Below are 20,821 nucleotides of genomic sequence, written 5' to 3' on the forward strand. Positions count from 1 at the left end.
CCAATCTGGACAGGGAGGCATGAGCCCCAGAGTGAAAGGAATACCCACGGTCTAGAGGGTGGAGATCCCGCCACATGTCGCGCAGGCCAAGGGCTGCTGTAAATGTCGCGAACCTGGCTGGGATGCCAGGGTTCCAGCCACGGATGTGTGTGTGGTCTAGTATATTAATCATCACATCATTAACATCCCCCCCTACAATCCATACGTCAGGCTGATGCTTGGCAACTGTGGTCACTAGCTCTGCCATAAGGTCCGCCCCAAGTGCAGGTGGGACATATACAGCCATAATGGCAATGGTTTCCCCCCAGAGTGAGCCCTGTACTACCCCAAATCTGCCGCTGGGATCAAGTTCTACGATGGTTAGCGTAAGCGAGAGACGCTTATGTACTAGGATCAGCACCCCGCAGGAGCCCACAGTGTAGCGTGCATGTGTTGCTGTGCGGTAGTGCGTCCTGCGGAAGAAATTGCAGGTGTTCCCAGCCAGCGCGTTTCCAAAATTAGGGCAATGTCTGGGGAGTGTCTGTTAAGGAGTTGGGTAATAAGACGCTGTTTAATACTGGAGCCCATGCCATTGACGTTCCAGGTGAGGACTTTTAGGGATTTACAGGCAGAAGCGGTCCCGTGTGGGATCTCGACAGATGTCATGGGTGTTTGTGGGCACTCAGGAATACATTAATCCGTATGTGGACCTGTACAGCATGGATACAGTGAGTAAATATCCTGGGCGACCCCAGCAAACTAATAAACACTTCAAATCTTGAACAGAACATATCCCCCCACCTTCCACCCCATACTCAGGCCCAACCCAAAACATCTGTCGCCCGAACATCGGCTTTCAGTCACTAAACTATTCTGACAGCACTAGCCTAAACCATAAATCAAGATAACACCCGGGGATGGTACGGAGTCCAGCCTGAAACAATCACGAATTAAGGATGGGGAGGGAAGGTTGAGAGAGGGGGAGGGGAAAAGAGGAAGGGAGGGGATGATAGGAGGGAGAGTGGGAGTTCTGCCAGGGTTCAATTTGCGAGCTGATGCCATGACAGTTCCGTGGCGTGTTCAGTGTTGCATGTTGAGCTGGAGAGGTAATGACGGTTGTTCGTTAACCAATCTTAAGATCGGCTGTTTGTCTGCTTTTCTTTTTATAGCATCCAGATAATGATCTGTAAATTCAGGGGTTAGCTACTTGCTCAGGTGCCGCATGTTCTGGTGAGGCAGATCTTCTCTCTGGAGGTGCTCGATCTGGTCGGGGGTGAGGCCTCATGTCCTTCCATTTCGGGTCTGGTCCCTGTCTTTCTGCCCAATTCCAGGCCTCCTGCGGGTCAGTGAGGTGAACCATGGTATTGTTCTAGTAGATCTGCAGCCGTCTTTTCAATTGACCAAATTACTGTCTAATGTGCTGAACCTTTGTGGTGCAGTCTGGAAAGAAAGAGATCTTGGAGCCGTTGTGCATGATCAATCCCTTCGTGCAAGCGATTTGCAGCAGGGCGTCCCTGTCCCTATAGTTCAATAGCCTGGCTATTACCATCCTGGGTGGTGCACCCGGGATCAGTCTTCCCGCTGGCATACGGTGGGGCTTCTCCAAGGATTTTGGGGCAAAGATGTCAACCAACCACTGCTCTAGGACAAGCTAAATACTGGGACGTTCAGTGTTTTCCGGGAGCCCCAGGATGCGCACATTTTTGCGGCGCGATCTTCCATTCCCTTTGTCTACCCGGGCCTCCATTGTCTTAAGGCGTGTCATCACCTGCGAAAGCTGCTGGTTAACTTCCCTGAGACTGTCTTCTGTTCCGGAGATGCACCGCTCTGCCATAATCCATTTTCTTCTCCATTGAAGACTGGGAGTTCGCCATAGCTACAATTACATCCTTCAAGGAAATGTTGTCTTCCGTGACTTGGGTCTCAGACTGGGGTGTGTGGTCCTTAGTTGTGGTAGCCGTGGTGGTCACAAATTGATCCATTTTGCTTTGCGTGGATGTCTTTTTCTGTTTATCTTTACCCGTGTCGCTTGGCAGGGCCAGTTGAGTATTGTGGCTGGCATCAAATCTGTGTAATGGCGGGCGTCTGAGCGTCCAGGGCGCCGCCCATTTCAGTGTGGGAACGTTATTTGGGGAGAGACAACAACCTGTCAGTGACGAGTTATCAGGCATTATGTACTTTTTAGCGCAGTCTGTAGGGTTTGGTATCGGGCAGCTTCATGGAGTTCAGACTGGTCCTGCCGAGGCTAGCAATGGCAACTTCAGGTGCCACGCCCAGGGTCGTCCTTTAGTTGTGTACCACCCCCAGGATCTGTTGTGCACCAAGGTCGGGTCCAAGTCTGTGTTGCGCTGCAGCTCTTGTGCGCTAGTCACCGATTCGCGCTAAACAGCCCTGGGATAGGGTGGGAGCAGGGGGGTCTTGCGCCATGTGACGGGGGTATAACTCCTCTACCTGGCTATTATGTTCCGTCTGCTGCGCCTGTTAGAAGACAGCAGTCCGAGAGGCTTGACCGCCTTGTTCACACTGGCAGTTGTGTTGAATTATGGGCTGGCGGGGTTCGCCACCAAGTTCACTTCCTATGGAGGCCACTACTGGCTGTCCGTATGTCCAACTATAAGTGGAGCCAGTGGTCTAAGTACATCGTTCTTCATAGGGTGGCAGTTCATGTGCAAGGGTCAGCCAAGAGGCCTGTGCGCAAGTGGGCCACCTCAGTATCCTCTCGCTGAGCGCACTTTGAGTGTACTCGAGGAGCAGCTCTCCGGAGGCGGCCACAGTCCACTCTCCCCCACGTAGGTCTGGGCCGTGCTGCCCAGCTAGTACTGCTGCTGTCCCGGGCGGGTCCTGATATATCTCGGCTCCGACGCCTGCGTCACACCGACACCCCGCAGTGAATCGGGACCTCTACCCAGCTCCTTCCTTCAGCCTTCAGTGTCGGGGTTCCAACGCCACTGTCGGAGCCCAGTCTGGTCCTCCGTTGCTCCGGCACCAGTGGGCTATGTACCTTGAGATTCTATGCAGTCTGCTGTCTGGGTCCCATTAGAGCTCCTCTGCCTGCCGGACCCCAGGTGGCTGGAGCCCTTTACCCAACGTACTGGTGTGCGGTAACTGTCTGCGCACGCCACCTGAGGGATCCTTGGCGGTTTCGGGCACGGCTCGCCGACAGGAGGCAGATCTCCTCGGCGCTCGGTCTCCCGCAGCCGAGGTCTTTTCCCAGCCATCCTTCCACTGCACAGTTTTCAGGCGGTGGCCATTTTTAAGGGCTATCTTCCAGTGGTCTGCTAGGCAAGGTCTTACTCCGAATAACTCCAATATGCGCTAGATGGCACCTGCGATCTTTCTTCTGGCAATGCAGCCGACATTTGGCTCTCTGCTCATGCGATTATATTGCAGACTGCCACGGAATCAGGATGTGTTTTAAGGATTATGGCGGCTTTCACAGGAGCTCGCTAGGACTCACGTGCGCATTGCTCTCTGGCTGGCCACCGAGTCTGTCGATTTTTAATAAAGCCGGATTGGTCCGGATGTATGATAGTGGGTAATAATCCTTCTAACTTGTTAGTGAGTATTTTGGAATACATTTTTGCATCCAGATTAATCAATGCAATAGGGCAATAGGATCCGCACCTGCCAGGATCTCGACCGGATTTCTCAAGTAGTATTATCTTTGCATCCTCCGTTGTGGGAGAAGTACATCCTGATCTTGTATACGAATTATAAAGATATACTAGCCTCGGTACTAATACCTGTCAGAATATCTTATGGAAGGAGGCAGGAAATCCTTCTGGACCTGGGGATTTATTTGGAGGTGGCGAATGTATAACCCTTATTACTTCTTCAGGAGTAATTTCTGTTTCAAGAAAATCCCTTCTATTGTCGAGATCCAGGGGAGGGTAACTGTTTCTAGATATGACCGCCGAGACTGTGCATCTGGACCTTCTGTGCAGTACAAATTTGTATAAAACGCATGGAATTGTGATATAATTTGCGGGGCCTCTGTTACTATATCTCTTTCTGGGCGTATGATTGACTGAATGGTTTTCAAAGCTATTTTTTGGCATAGTTGTCTAGCTAGAAAACGGTCTGCCTCGTTAGCCTTAACGTAGTAGAATTGATGCAGTTGTAAGAGGGATATTTCTGCCTTTTTTGCTTGAAGTAAATTTAGCTTACCCTTCACTGTTCTATATGCCTTTAAAATTGTTGGCCTTGTGTTCGTCTCCATTTTCCCCATTATTTGTTGGAGTTCTGACTTGAGTTCAATTTCTAGCACTAGCCTTTGCTTCCATATACAAGCCTCCTCTGCTATAAAGGTACCGCATAATGTTGGTTTGTGTCATGCCTGCCAGGTTTGCCCCAGCTTCTTCTTCGCGTTCTCCCTCCCGGAGGTATAATGCAGCCAGGCCATTCTATTCACGTTACAGGCTCACGGGGCGGTTCACATGGAGACAGCGCTAGTTGCTGGGAAACCACTCTCACTGTTCGGTTTTGCTTTCCTAAGAATTGCATGTTACGTGAATCTGAACACGTGTCTGGGGGCGTGTGTGTTCCTTACATAAGCACAGCTGTGGCGGGAGCCCGGTGCTTCCAATTAGTATTCCATCCATGAAGCTCTGGTTGCTCCACGCCTTCCAGCCTGGCAACTTTGTTCCAGTTGCTTTTCTCCTACTCCTAGGAAAGCATTCTGCTGTCATATTCTGCATTTCGCTCGACTCTGTTATCACTGAGTCAGAGCCGCAGTGTTTAGAACGAAGGGTAGCTGCTTCGTTCAGCAGCGTGTCTCCCGCATGTGACTAACAGCTTCAGCTGTTTCATCCAGCCGCACGGACCACGCGGTTATTGCTACAGCATAATACTTCCAGCCGCCGTGCTCCCGCGGCTGATACTAACTTCACCTGCATTACTAGCCGCACGGCTCCCGCAGCTTCTATGAATTTCATCTGCATTACTAGCCACACATCTCCCACAGCAACTGCTAGCTTAATCTGCATTATTCAGCCACATGGCTCCGCTGCACCATCCGTCGCACGGCTCTGGCAGCCGCTGTTACTGCAACCTTCAAATGCTTAATGGCAGTATGGCTTCTATGTTTGTTTTCATGCTGAGAGCACGCACATTGCAGTTTCAGCTAATCTCTACACCTCATCAATTTATGGTCTTTACTCCTTACTTGGATTCTGCTTACAGCTGACATTACAGAACTTTTGTGTTGCTGCTATTTGGAACTTAATTCTTCCGTACCTACATTTCCCGTGCACTGGACTCATAGACGCTTTGCAGAGGATTTTGTGCACCAGCCCGACACTAGTGCATCCCTCGTGCCGTACGGGTTCTAGTGCCTAACTAATTTCCCTTCCTGACTCATTTCCCTGGATTTATAGCAGATCATCAAGGTCAACTATTTCCAGTCTAAGGTAGGGGATACATATGATTGGTTGTTCACAGGAAAGTAGGAAAGTTGGGGGTTAGCTGGTTTATGTTCCTATACTGAATCCGGTCCTCCTCTTTCTAGGAGAAGATACAGTCCAGTAAGAAGCTGCAGCATACCAACCCTGGCATTCCCCGTAATGGGGAACCCACGCCCTTTCCAGTGATCCACTGCGCTAGCTTTAGGTTCCTCTCAGCTAGTGGAGTTGATCATTAGGAAGGTCTTACTACATCAAAGGATCTTCCCTCACACCAGGGCACAGCAATCCAAACCAGGACAAGGTTGCAGTCCCAGTAAGCCATATTCTTCTTTATTATCGTATCTGGTTGTAGTCTGTGTGCCCAGTGGAACACTTTGAACATGTCCCAGGTTATATTTGCCGAAGTGTCGTGCGACTGGCTCAGATCAAATAACTCCACTATTTTGTCATCAATTTTCCCCCTTATTACTGGGTCCTGAATATCTCAACAGGGAATTGCCAGGACCACACTCTCTGAGTTTTCCCTGCAATACGATATCTGTAATCAAGGGTGCATGGTCCGAAAGTGTGAATGGCTACATGTGACACGAGTAACCCTGCCAAGAAGAGATTTTGAGACCCAGACGTAGTTCATGCGGGAAAATGAACTGTGCACATGTGAATAAAAGGTGTATCTTTTTGTTTCCCCCACAAGTGCTGGCCATACAACCACCAGTGTTAGATTTGCACATTTTTGTTTTAGTGTTTTAGAGGGTGGCAAATGCGTCGAACTGGTAGTTGTGCTCCGATCGCGCAGGGGATCCCATGCTATGTTGAAGTCGCCAAGCAGGATTATTTCCCCCCGCTGAATGCTTCTACTTGAGCAATTACTGACTTAAAAAAAAAACTCTTGGGCCATATTGGGAGCATAGATCGAAACCACCCTAACTCTTTTGGGGCCCATTCCCAAAATTGCAAAGACATATCGACCCTCTTTGTGGATTTTTGTTCTTAGTACCTTGTAGTGGGTGTTAGATGTCCACTCTAATAACACACACGCAACTTTACCCACTGCATTTGCCTGTAGCACCACTGGATAACGTCGAGGACGCAGTTAATATCCATCTGTTAAACATATGTGCATCTCTTGGAGCGCCACCAAGTCTGGTTGGTTGACGCCCCAAGAGAGAGTCGAGCTTTCTGTGCTTCGCCAGCGTGTTTAGGCCCCTTAAGTTTAATGTCAAGCATTTAAACTGTCCCATTGGACTGAAATAGCATCAAATCAGTGCTGTTCACATGTTCCATCATTCTTAAGCTTATCAGCAAATACCATGCATACCCATCCCTACTATCCCCATCATCCAGCCACACCCACCCCATTTCACCCCCCAACTATCCAACTATAGTCCCCCAATTAAGTCCCCTGGTGTGAGCCATCTACCCAACATAATCCGAGGCAGCTAACCCTGAAACCACAAATTCCCCAGGGCAATGTGCAGGGTAGCCTAGCGCCCCATTTGTTACCTGAACAGATGCATTCCAAGATGTGATGTTCCGACTCTTCCTCCAAATTTCACTGTGTTGTATAATCTGTTTCAGTGTCTGCTGGCTAGTTTCAAAATTGTTCCTAACTCACTCCGGATGTTTAGTGGTATGGCCTCTCAGGTGCTCCTTCCAGTCATCCTTATGTTGTGGTTTCTGCTTTCTCCCACGACACACTGCAGTTGATCATACCCAGGGTTTAGATTGATGGGTCATGCGACCACTCTCGGGTGCAGATACCCCTTCCACTTCCTCGGCTTCAATATGTAGCAAGGCCATACCAGAATTCCGGGAGGTGATTCTGTGTTGATTGCCATCGAGAGAGAAGACCATTCCAAAGGGAAAGGTCCATCTGTATTTGATCCCTTGAGATTTTAGTGCTCTGACCACCGGTTGCATTTCATGCCTTTTTTGGAGAGTGATCTGGGAGAGATCCTGAAAAAGCTGGATCTCAATTGCATTCTTCTAGGTGATCGACGATTGCTCTCGGGCCTTCTTTAAAATCAGTTATTTTTGGAAGTTTGAAGAACATGCTTCAAGGACATCCCGTGGGCCAGTCCCCGGATCGTTCCTTTTTGTGCTGGGTCTATGTAAGAAATCCAGTGAGATTGCAGGAGTCTCTTCGCCCGGAAGCAAATCTGTAAAATATGCGAGTTATAGTGTCCTTTAATTCTGAATCATTAACTGATTCCGCTGGTTTCTCACCCGAATATTCGAGAGCCCGGATCTATTTTCTAGGTCCTCGTATTGCAGTTCGAATATGCGTGTCACCCTAGCTAGCTCTTCAATTGCAATATCTGATTGTTTACTTTTGTGTGACACTTCAATCCTCTCGCCAAGAGTCACCATATGTCAGCTAAATTCTGACAAGGATTGCCTGATTTCCGTGGTGAAGGAGGTAAACTGCGTTTGAAAAGAGGCTGAGAATTTGTCTTGAAATATTTGGAAACTTGTTGTAAAGTCTTCTTTGGCTGCAGCCATCTCTGTCTCTGTAGCTCTATTTTCTTCACCCGGGAAAGATAACCTTGATTCAACTGTGGAAGCTGTCTCCTGGCCCTGTGTCCCCCTGAGCTTTCGCAGTGGATTTTGTTTACTGTGGAGGTCCCTGGATGGCGCTGGTTGAGTGGGTTCCTTTTTCTTCCTCGGCATAAGATGGGTGGTTTATAAGAGCTGTAAGTCTGGGAGCGGAAGATGCTGTTGCATACGTTAAGAAGTGTTATAGAAGTGAATGTAGAATACGGCGTAGTGTACCCTTTAGCTAAGGTAAGGTTAGGCTTGCTTGATGAGCCCCTGGTTGGGTGTTAGCCCTTCCCCCTGAAGCCAAAGTAAAGTTCAATCCAAGAGAGGCTATTTCTCAAAATAGCCTCCTAAACTGTGAGAATCCCACCACAGGCCTCTAATTGCCCCAAAATGCAGGTATCCTTTAGTATGAAACATGTGCCAGCAGTGCTAATAAGAAACTTCAAGTCTGTGAAGTAGAAGCTTGCGCACCTCTGTCCCTCCGTCTGATGAATCTCTGTGTTGCGAAATTGTCTGGCGCAATCTCGTAATTTGTTTGTTTTTGTTTGTTTATTTTATTTATACACCGCTCCAGAACCAGGAGTAAACGGGCGCTTAAGGACAAGTAACACAAACAATATATATAGAATTTGCAGTTATACATTTTAGAGTTAATATACAATATATACAGTCAGAGGTAGTTAGAGCGTACAATTAAGCATTAGAATGGTATGTACAGTATATACAGTAGTCATAGTCCCACTTGGGATTGGTTTTATGCAATAGCCAGCCAATGACAAGTTTCCTAAACTGTTGGAAGGATTTGGTTGATTTGATAATCAATGGTAGGGTATTCCAGAGTTGAGGAGCAAGGACCATGAAGCTTGAGCCACCGGCTCTTTTGAAGGAGAATCTGGGCACCGTAAGGCAGAGAGAGTTCGAAGATCTAGTGATTCTAGTATTTGGCTTCAAAGTGAATTTATTAGTTAGATAGGGGGGGCTAGGTGGTTTAGGGCTTTGAACGTGAGGCAGAGAATTTTTAAGTCATTTTTTTGTTTAAATGGAAAGCCATTTGCAAGAGATTCTGATGGGGGAGATGCGCTCTCTCCTAGCAATGTTTAGTGCTGCTCGAAGCGCGTTATTTTGGAGACCCTGAAGTTTATTGATTATACCTTGGTTGGCACCTAGGTAAAGGCTATTGCAATAGTCAAGCTTAGATTGTATGAGAGCCCTGGCCAGTGTGAGGCAGCTGTTAGTGGATAAAAAAGATCTACAGGCTCTAATTAGTTTCTCAGTGTAGGCAGTAGTTGAGGCGGTCATGTTGACTTGTTTAGCAAGGTTGGTATTGGCATTGAGATACAATCCTAAGGTTTTCACATATTTAACGATGGGGATGGCGTTCCCATCGATGATGATGTTGGTGTAGTCAGGGCTGAGTTTCTGTAGGTTGTTGGGTGATCCGACTAGGAGGAGCTCCATCTTCTCATCATTCAGGCAAAGGCCGTGTGTGGCCATCCATGCCTGAATGATGGAGAAGATGTCGTTAACCCTGGTGACGTCGACAGTGTAATTGCCGGAGATGGTGAGGAGTATCTGGGTGTCATCCGCGTAGTTGGTGTAGATGACACCCAGATGGTCCAGTTTGTCAAAGAGAGGTTTTGTAAAGATATTGTATAGGGTGGAGGAGACACAGAATGGGGTCTGCTGCAGCCGCAGGTGAAAAGACCCTCATGGTTCTGTTGGCTAGGAAGGATTATATCCACATGACAGCTGAAAAAGAGAAATGGGCAGTGGATGAGAGGGGATTGCAGAGCATTTTATGGTCGACTAGGTCGAAGGCTGCTGAGAGGTCTAGAAGGAGCAGGATGGCCGCTTTGCCTATGTCTTTGATGTCATTGATATGACTTTTGAGGTCAACAAGGGCAGTTTCTGTTCCATGTTGGGGTCGAAAGCCAGACTGACGCAGCCCTAACAATGGATTGGACTCTAAGTAATCCTGAATTTGCAAGTAGGCAACTCTATCAAGGATTTTTAGCAGGAAGGGGACTGTAGTGATAGGCCTGTAATTGGTGGGAATGGCTGGGTCTAAGGATTGTTTTTTTAGGAGAGGGAGAACCCATGACTGTTTCAAATTGTTAGGTATAGAGTTAGTGTAGAAGGATAGGTTTATAAGTTTGGAGATGAAGGGGGATAGGTCTCTCGCTGTATCTTTGATGATCTGGGCAGGGCAACTTTCCCCTTTGCAATTAGAAGGTTTGAGCGATGCTATAATTTTTTGGACTTCCGGTATAGTAACCTTTTTGAATGTGAAGCCAGGGGTAATATGGGTAAGGGTGGATATGCTGGGGGTGGAGGAGTTACTGTTGGAGAGTTGTAGTTGTTTGGCCTCAATTTTGGTTTCTTGTTCCGCCCGCCCGATCCGCGTCGCTCATATGGGCTTCAAAGTATTCCACATATTATCACTGTCTACAGGGGGTGAGAAGCCTGGAGCGAGCATTTATTTGTATGCATAATTACTTATAATGGGCAGAAAGGCGTGCGCGTAGAGGACATGCACCCAGTGAATAACCTGGGTCCCCGTAGTCCGTGAGTCAAAGTGAGCGAGATTACCTTGGTGCATTCAGGGGGCTACAGGCTGTTTAGCAAGGACGTTTGTTGTAGGCAGTGTGCCACGCCCTGTCAATGCTTATTGCAGAATATATTTGTAGTTTAAATCCACAGGCGCAATGGAAATGCCGGTCGCAGCATCCGTGTCCAGCAGGGCAGATCAGAATAGGGATAGCCTCTCAAATGCTCACGAGCCGTTTTATGTGGAGGGAGAGGGCTGCTTCACTGTTGTTGGAGGAACCGCCTGGAGAACGTTAAACACACATCCTCAAAGTGCGGCGGCCACCTTGGAATTCCGTTCTCAGTTTCTTACTCCACTAGAGTGAATTATCGCTCGCCAATGGCTAGTGCACATTGTGTGTCTGTATGTATGTATATATATACATATATATATATATTGACATTAGCTTCCGGTAATAGTCTTTCTGTTGCTTGTTTCTGCTTAGATTCACATGCTTTACATAGGCTGATATCGAGTGGTTGGCGCAGGATACAACATTTCTTTTCAAAGTCGAAAACAGGTCCCCAACAGGTGGTTTGTAATACTGTCCCTAACTATGATGTGTACAGTACCACTGATCCTTCACATATTGAGGTCCTCAGACTGTTAGTTCTCTTTCCTGAAGATTCATGAAGTCTCTAGTGGACTAAGTGTGTGTCAACTAATGAAGTGTAGAATGTTAACTTTGAATAAATGTGACTTAACATGTTTGTGATAACTTCAACTCCCACAGCAGAGAGGATGGGCAGGTGGATGTGTGTCTAAGCAGAAACAAGCAACAGAAAGATCATGACTGGAAGGTAATGTTGGTCTTCTGAGTGTTGCATACACTAGCAAACAATACCAGATGAAGGTGGTGGATGAACTGAACCAATAGAAACAAATGTCTTAACACTGCCTGTCCCGCCGATGAACCATTTCTTGCTTGCGCGTCAACACAATGTATGAGAGTGTGTACTGAACTCCATGTAGCTAGCTGCCTTACAAATAGTCTCCAATGGCACATTAGCGATGAAAGCCAAAGTAGCTCCTGTACTACGTGTAGAATGTGCCTTGCGCGTGAAAGGAAGTGTTTTGCTTGAGAGGCTGGAATACTGTTCAATACACTTTATAATGCATCTGCCGATAGTAGCCTTTGAGACAGGAATACCCTTCTCTCCCACTGCCAGTGATACAAACAGATCAGTCTTTCTCAGTTGCTTTGTCTTGTTAAGGTAGTACATGACTGCTCTGCATACATCTAGTGTATGTAGAGCTCTTCACCCTTTCCCTTGAAAAACATTGGTGTGTTCTTAAAACCACCTTGTTTTATACACTGTGACAAAAGGCTCAGCTGCTGCGAGCTTGGCGCTCACGAATTCTATGAATAGATGTGATGGCTACAAGGAAAGCCACTTTATACGCAAGGTCTTTGAGGTAAAAAGATGGACAAATGAGCTTGCTTAGTACAACATTTAGATCCCAACCTACTGGCGGGTTAGCAACCGGTGAATGGGATTGTTTTACCCCATCCATGAAGGCCTTGGCAAATGGAATTGTCCATCAGAAAACTTGTTTTGAGATGTTGTGTAAGATGAGTGCTGCCAAATGAACCTTTAAAAAATTAAAAAGACTAGGCCTATATCTTGTAAATGTAGGAGCCAATGGAGAATATGTGATGACGAATCAATTAGATTGATGTTCCATTTTTTTAACCACACGACAAACCTTTTCCACTTATTAAAATCGCAGCACCTAGTGTTGAGTCTGCGGGCCTCCTTTAAGATCTCCATGCATTTGTCTGATAAACTGAGGTGCCCAAACTCAGAAGCCAAACTGCTAGGTTGAGTGTATGAGGTTGAGGGTGTAGGATCTGACCCTGTGATAGTAAATTGTGGGTGGGTGGCAAGTTTATTGGTGGTCAAAGAGACATTTTGAGAAGGTGGGAGTACCATGTCTGTTGCACCCACAATGGTGCAATGAGTCTCATTGTTAAATCTTCCTGCTGCATTTTGTGGATCACTTTGTGTAAGAGGGATTTTGAGGGGAGGGGGATTGGAAGCAAATATCACAGACCAAGTGATTCATAGTGCATTCACCAGGTATCCCTTCTGTGGGTACCTGGAGGCCTAATGCGGGCATTTTCTGTTATTGTGAAAAAGTCTGTTGATGGCTGCCCCCATTGAAAGAAAATAGTACGTCTTAGTGCAATTCCCCCTTGTGCTGTGAAGGTCAGACTGCCTGCTAGACAATTGTGTTCCCCTGGAACATGTTGGGCTTGTAGATGTATTGCCTTTAGGAGACAATTTCCAAATTCTTTGAGGGAGTATGGATAACCTCAGGGAATGTGTTCCACCTCGTTTGTTGATGTAAAACATGGCGGCTGTTGCAATTAGAACCTTCTTCCTCTTAAAATGTTGGAGGAAAACCTGTAGTGCTCTGTATACTGCCAGGAGGTCGAGTGTGTTTATTTGCTGGTTCATTAGTGGGAGAGACCATGTTCCTTGTTCCTTGAGCCCAGCGGTGTAGGCAATAGGCACTCCAACCGGTCAGTGTGTGTCTGCTGTGACAGTTCGTTGACTTGGCGGGTTGACAAAAGCTTTTCCCTTTGAACATGTTTTCCTTTGTCCACCATTTTAGAGCCAATGGCAGTGTGTGCAGAACTTCCTCTAGATTGTCCCAGTGCCACCTCTGCTTGCGACCTCACTAACCATTCTTGTACTGGGCATGTATTTAGTCTTGAATGTGGCACGAAGATACAGGATGCCATCATGCCGAACAGATGCATGACCCATCTGACTCATCTACAGACCAGCTAACAGGTGGAGGTCTGGTTTGGCATGTTTCGAACCCTCTCATTGAAGGGTAACACTAGTAGTGCGATTGTGTTGATAATGGCCCCTACAAACTGTTGTTGTTGGCTGAAGATTAAACTGGATTTCTGTTCATTGATTGAAAACCACAAGTCGCTGTAAAAGATTGATTGCGGAGGCTAAAGGAGCCCCGTCCAACCCTGGGTCCGGAGCACAGATGAGCTGACAGGCCTGCAAGGGTCACTGCATGAGCAACTCTCCTTCATGACCTCCCAGAGCAGTGAGCACTGGGCCATACCGCGGAACCGTGGCGGCCAACCTTAGGTGCGCTATAGTACGCTCCCGCTGAAGCAGGCAGAGAGACGGCACCTGGTGGCAGGTGGAGGGCCGTGCTGATCCCGGGGCAGCAGTGTGTAAAGAACGTGCGGTGGCCGTTAACCCGGGGAGGTCCCTGGCACCGGCCGAATGAATCTGTTCCCTGTCCGCACAGGGCTGGGGAGCTGTTATGGCCTCGGTGACAGAGGGAGCAGGAGATTGCATGATGCAGCCTGAGGACCCGGCAAACTCTGAACTATCCAGCCGGGTGAGGCGCAGAGAGCACAGGAGCTGGAGGAGCAGAGAGCAGGGCCCTACCGGGGTCCGGAGGAGAGCGGTGTGTGCGACCTCGGGAACCTTTTCCCACCCTGCCAACGGCATGCTCTATTAAGGAGTACGGTGGAGGTGGCGGAAGGGACACCCACTTGCAGAGTTCCCGGCTGGCCCGTACATGCTTGAGATTGGGAGACCAAGCTCTATAGGGAAGGGTGGTGGAGCTGCTGAGGGCAGAGGCCTTTGGAGCACCCATTTCAGGACTGCAAGTGGCCCCAGGGTGAGATCAGGTCAGGCATGCCTGCGCCCCCTCCAGTTGGGACAGAGAGCACACAGAGACCTTTTCCCAAGACATATTGATGATACTGACCTGCCAAGTCTGAGCTCCACCCCCCCCTGAGGTATCTGGTGGGGGTGCTTGAAGGGTGTGCCCTGCCACATCAGGAGCCCAAAGCTAGGTTTGTAAGATAGCTGGGCTCAGAGACCGGGAGTTGGGTGGAAGGAGCATGCACTGGCACCCCAGGGAGAGGTGAGGGGACCAGAAGGACAGCAGCCCAGTAGGGGCTTACTCACTGCATATGCCACCACCTAAAGCCTCGAGGAAATAGAGGTCAGTGACGGCCCTCTGGGCTAAGGCAGGGGAGGCTGAGGCAATCGGAGGGTCACTCCAGGCGCCCATAGGTGGACATGGCAGCGGCGAAGGAGGGAGGAGGAGCTGCTGCAGGGCTCACGAAAGCAGACCTGCTGGAGTGTATGGCAGCGCTGGAAGAGCAGCTAACCTCATCAGTGAGGAAAGAAATTGTGGCAGTGACGGAAGGTCTACACAAATCTCTGGAAGTCCTGGCCAAGGACATGAAGCAGATTAACACCTGCATGGGAGACACAGAAGACTCCATCCACTCCCTGCACGAGGATGTGCTTCACCTCCAAGGTAAATTAGCTGGAGCTAAACAGGGAAAGGAGTAATTGCTCTCAACCATAGAGGATTTGGAGAATAGGCCCATAGCTGAAAACCTAAGAATCCGGGGGCTGGAGGAGGGGGCCGAGGGGTCCAATCTGAAGGCATGGGCGGTGATGTTTTTTGGGGACACCTTCCCGACAGTTTCATCAGATTCCATTCAGTTGGACAGAGTGCACAAGGTGGGTCAGTTGCGAAGCGGGCCCCGGGCCCTACCCACAGGGATTATAATAAAATTCCATGCGTACACAGTGAAAGAGGAAATACTGAAAGCCTCCAGATCCCTGGGGGACATAGCATACGGCAAGCATAAACTCTTGATTTTCCAGGATCTGCCTCTCTTACGATGACTCTCGTTTAGGCCGGTGACAGGGAAGCTTAAACAGGAACTGATCCCGTACCATTGGACATTCCCATTCAGCTGGATATTCACCTGGGGGGGAAGACAGAGGAGATGTACGACTTTGGAGGAGGCAGCAAGGCTCCTGGGGATTTATCTTGAACAGCCCAGGGAGGGGGAAGGAGAGAGATGGAGGAGAATGTGTTTTATAGGCCCGGGAGAGGGAGGGCTGGAGCGGGGACCAGAAGGGGGGCTGCCGATGAGGGATGTGGGGCAGAAACCCCAGGGATTGTCCATTAGACAGGGTATGAGCTAGCAATGAGGGAGGTCAATGAAGAGTGCTCACAGCCCCGACATGCGGTTATTTTGGCAGGTAACCAGCCCAGGGAACAGGAGGTGGGTGGAATCTTCCAGAGAGGAGAGGCGCTGGAGAATGTTTCCCCCTCTACACTTTGGTGAGTGGGGGAATTTGCTACAAGTTCAGTTGGAGGGTTTAAATGTTGGGGACTGGTTTAGGGGATTGATGCATTGTTGCAAAGGGTACACGGCAGTAAAGTTGCAGAGGATCCTGGAGAGACTTTCCTTGGCCCGCTGCCCTCTCGCGGCTAATAGAATTAGTAGGTTCATGAAAGAGAGAGCCCTTATGATGCGATGGGATTCTGCTGCATAAAGTATAATGTAAGGGGGCTTAATTCCCCAAGAAAGCGCAGCACATCGCTGCGTAAGTTAAAGAGGGCAGATATAGACATTGGGTTTCTCCAAGAGACGCACCTAGCCGTGGTGTATGGCCCTAATGCAGGGCAGAACGAGTTCCTTAGCTCCTTTTTGGGGGACCTTTTGGTGTTCTCGCAGAGGTACATTATCCTGGGGGGGGGGCATTTCAAATTGCCTATGGACCCTAACTGAGACATACCTAAGAGGGACTACTGGGGAGATACAAGGCTCACAGAAGCACTGTAGGAGCAGTTGTGAGACTCTAGTCTGGTAGATGCATGGTGAGAATCCCACCCGGGGGAAAGGGACTACACCTTTTTTTCTCATTCCCATCGAGTCTACTCGAGGATTGATTGCTTCTGGGTTGTGGAGGGTCTGATTCCTAAAATAGACTCTGTGATACTAGGTACCATCGATTTTCCTGATCACGCTCCCGTCATCATGCATCTTACTCTCCCTACGGATAGGGGGACCCACAGGTTTTGGAGTTCAATCATGCACTGTTGAATGATAAGATGGTGGTGGATGAGGTAGGAGAAGCAATAGCAGAATATTATGAGTTGAATATTGGTCCACTGGGATGCTTTTAAAGCATGTATTAAGGGGGTGTTTGTCTCTAAGGGGGCTGGAGTGAATATCGTACGAGAGAACAGGCCGCCCTTGTTGAGCAGGATCTTAATGATAGGGAGCAGGAATATAGAGAAAAGGGATTGTGGAAGGCATTTTGAGAGTTGCTGGCAGCACAGAGGCAAGTGAATATGATGGAGGCATCTAGGGTGGAACTCTAGGGCAGAACTCACAATGTTAAAGGTGAGAAAAAAATACTATGAGTAGGGGAACAGGCAGGGAAGGTGTTAGCATGGAAATGAAAGCAGAGGTTTGTCTCGGGTGGAATCGGGGGGGGGTATAAAGGATGACGCAGGCAACATGCTGGGTGACACTCCTGATTTGCTAAAGGGCTTCAATGCTTTTTTTCAGAAGCTATACACAACTGCGTCCCCGTTGCCAGATGTGATCGAAAGTTTCTAAAATCTCTGCCCTATGCCTTGGCTCTCCACAGAGCAAAGAGATTGATTGGAAATGGGTATAATTAAGGAAGAGATACTGCAGGCATTCTCCGCCATGAGGGTGGTCTCATCACCTGGACTTGATGGCCTTCCTCTGGCCTTCTTTAAAACCATTACTGGGATGCTCCCGGAACCTCTACGGGTGTTATTCAATGAGATGTTCAGCAGGGCAGTCTCCTCGCATTCTATGGGTGAGGCGAGAATCACGTTGATGGCGAAGCCTAATACAGATCTAACATCAGTTGCATCCTATAGACCAATAGCTGTTCTTAAAATCGACGTTAAGATATACGCCAAGATCCTAGCAATGAGGCTGGAGAAGGTTCTCCTGCTCCTGGTAGCGGAAGACCAAGCAGGGTTTGTAAAGGGGTGCCAGGGAGCCGACAACATACAGAAAATTGTAAATCTGAAAAACGTGGCCCATCGCACAGGTTTCTCTGCCATTCTCTTGGGGCTTGATGCTAAGAAAGTGTTCGACCAGGTAGAGTGGCCTTTCCTTTGGGAGGTATTACATAGGCCCAATATTAGTGGGCTGGTGGCTTCATTATACTCCTGTCCCATGCCACAGGGGATGGTAAATGGGACCCTATCGGAGGGGTTTAGGCTATCTAGAGGCATGATACAGGGGTGTATTGGTTGCTCTCGCGGTGCAGCCCCTGGTGATACAGGTAAGAGGGGAGGAGGATCTGTGTGGCATCCCATATGGGCGGTAGGGGGAGGGGGAAATCTCATAAAATTGCACTTTTGGCGAGATTGTGACCTTGACAAAATCAGAGTCTTACTGGGCCACTCAGAAAATGAAGCATCTGGGAATCTACCTCACTCCACGCTGCGACGACCTCTATCGGGCCAACTATCCTGCCCTACTTGAAACTATTAGAGCAGATCTTAGATCTTGGGGTTTTAAAGCCATCTCCTGGTATGGGAGGATAGCCACTATCAAGATGAACGTTCTCCCCAGCCTACTGCATCATTTCCAGGTGCTCCCTGTGGCGGTCCCATCTTATACTAGGAAGGGAGATAATGAATGTTGTGTGGGGTGAAGGAAGGCCTGTGTATCCAAGGTAGTGCTCTTTAGGCCAAGGGTAAGAGGGGGGGATAGCGCTCCCGAATATACAGAGGTATAATTGGCCGGCCCAACCAAGGGATTGGATCGAACCAGGCTCAACCAAGGCCTAGTGGCGACTTGAGGTTATAGCAGGCATGTAACACTCACCTGATATCCACAGGGACGCCACTCAGCTTGATTGGACCACTCACGATCTTGAACCCTTCCCTGGAATCTGTTCGACTGGGCACTGGGCCTGAAATACAGGTTTTCCGGATTTTAACTTTATTGTCCCTGGTTGCCTGACCCCCACCTCCCTTGAGGACCAAACCTTCCCCCATGTCCTCTCCTCACCTTGTTTTTTTGTATCGTGCGCTCTCCGTCCTGCTCCTCGGTGCAGGGGTGCGTCGTTTGATGTCGGCGCTGCGCGACCTAGTTGCTTCACTGGTGCGGGCCCAATGAGTCTAGGATTGCTGTAACTCCAGCCTGACAAGGTAGGTTTGTTGATTTCGGTTAACTGTCCTTTTCTTGTCTCTTGCCCCTAATAATGTCTCCTCTTTCTCCCTTTAGGTGTTGGAGGGGGTCGTTGACGGTGTCGTGCTGCTTAGGGGAGCCGAGCACTAAGCGGTGAGTGAAAGCGCGATGCGCAGCGCTGTTCGCATTTTCTTGTGCTGACCTATGTCTCTCATTGTCCCTTGCAGGCCGCTGCAATGTCCCAGTATGGCTGCTGGCTGAGAGAATAAGGTGCGATGAGTAAAGGTCGATGGAGTGCTCCGGAGCTGAAGTTACCATGAGCGGTTTGAGTCCAGGTAAGCGTGTGACTCTTCTTGCTGTTTTAGGGGAATCAGGATATGAGAATGCTTACTAATGTCTCTTCCCTTCGTTCTTTTTTTCCCAGAATGCGGCGTTCCGAAATGGAGATGGCACCGCCGAGATGCTGTCCACAGGAACGTTGGATGGAAGCAGGATTCTCCACAAGGCAAGTGTTGTGTTAATGTTGTTCTTGTTCTTTCAGGTACGCGGGATGCAGAGGAAAGGCGAAGGTCTTCAGGAGGCCAAACCGAACGCGGTGAGCGTCACGCTGCAGGCGCAGAGTAACAGAAAGCTTGTTTCTCTGCCCGGGTGTGGTTTATATAGACTCCAGGTATCCCAGGTATCCTCAGGTCGAACCACAGCCAAAAAGCTAGACCACATAGCTCAGTTCATGGAACTGAGTTATGTGGGGGTATCCATATTGCCCAAAGTGCATTACCAAGTCCAGTTCCAAGTCTGTCCTCTGAGTCATGTATGAACCTGCCGCCACAGGCGCCAGGTCTGACTCCAAGTGGGTCTCAGATGAAATGGGGAGGCCTTTATGGTCCATGTGGTGGATTGTGGCCTGGCGCCAGTGTTTTTGCCTAAGAGGGCTAGGGACAGGGATTATGACAGCACTCCCCCCTAAGGCCCATCTCAAGGTAGTTCTCCTGTCTGGCCCTGGTTTGGTTGGATGGTTTTGATGTAACCTTTTGAGCAAACGAGGTGCATGGATATACTCGCAAGGTTCCCATGTTCTGTCTTGCGGGCCATCCCCTTTCCAGTACACTAGATAGTGTAATTTAGATCTGACATACTTTGAGTCCAGAATGTCCTTGACCTCAAATTCTGGTTCGCCATTTATCACCACTGGTTTCGGTGGGGTTGTAACACGGGTTCCAGGTTGAACAGGTTTCAGGAGAGATACATCGTGGAACACAGGATGAATTTGCATGTTGGATGGTAAGGCTAGTTTATCTGCTACTGGATTTATCACAGAGGTGATGGTAAAAGGAGCTAATTATTATGGGCGGAACGTCTGGGTTCCTTTTATGGGCACATGTTTAGATGCCAACCAGACTTCGTCTCCAACCTGGTAATTGGGGGCCTTTGCTCGATGCTGGTCAGCAAATTTCTTTTGATGGTTCTTAGCTTAGAGTAAATGTTCGACTGCCCTTTTAAAGCTTTGAGAAATGGTTGCGTGCAAGGTTTTAATTGCTGGCCTTTCCAGGGTAGTAGGGACATCTAGTTTGGAAGGGCGTGGATGCCTGCCGTATATGGTATAAAAGGGAGTCTGCCCAGTACTGGTGTGTAGAGAATTATTATAGGCATATTCAGCTATCCATAACAGGTCTGTCTAACTTCCTTCTACTTGATGTAGCATACAGCGTAGGTACTGCTTGAGCGTTTGGTTCGTTCTCTCCGTTTGGCCATCCGTTTGGGGATGGTGACTGGTGGATAATCGGATGTCAATTTGGGCCATAGAACAACACTTCCTCCAGAGGTTGGACACAAACTGAGTATCTCGATCCGAGACCAGTACCGAAAGAAACCCATGGAGTCGTACGATGCGTTTGAGAAACACTTTCGCCAAACTGAATGCATTTGGGAGACCCTTAAGAGGAATGAAGTTTGCCATTTTTGAAAATAGGTCCACAACCACTAGAATGGTGTTAAATCCTTGACTGGGTGGTAAATCGGTAATAAAATCGAGGGATAGCATATACCAGGGTGCTGGTGGAATTTCCAATGGTTGAAGGAGTCCAGCTGGTTTTTGCTTTGATGATTCATTTTGTGCACACACCCCGCAGAATAGGATGAATTGGATAATGTCCTTATGCCACGTGGGCCACCAGTAACTTCATTTTACCTTGGCTAGAGTCTTTGCAATTCCAGGATGGCCCTCGATTAAGGGGTCATGATAAATGGACATGACTTGTTCTTATAATTCTTTATTCGGCAGGAATAAATGGTGCCTGAAATAGGGTAGTTGGTTTTTGTTTGTGTGATGTT

Source organism: Ambystoma mexicanum, chromosome 7p (assembly GCF_040938575.1).
Source record: "Ambystoma mexicanum isolate Mex_15411 chromosome 7p, UKY_AmexF1_1, whole genome shotgun sequence".
NCBI classification, from domain to species: Eukaryota; Metazoa; Chordata; class Amphibia; order Caudata; family Ambystomatidae; genus Ambystoma; species Ambystoma mexicanum.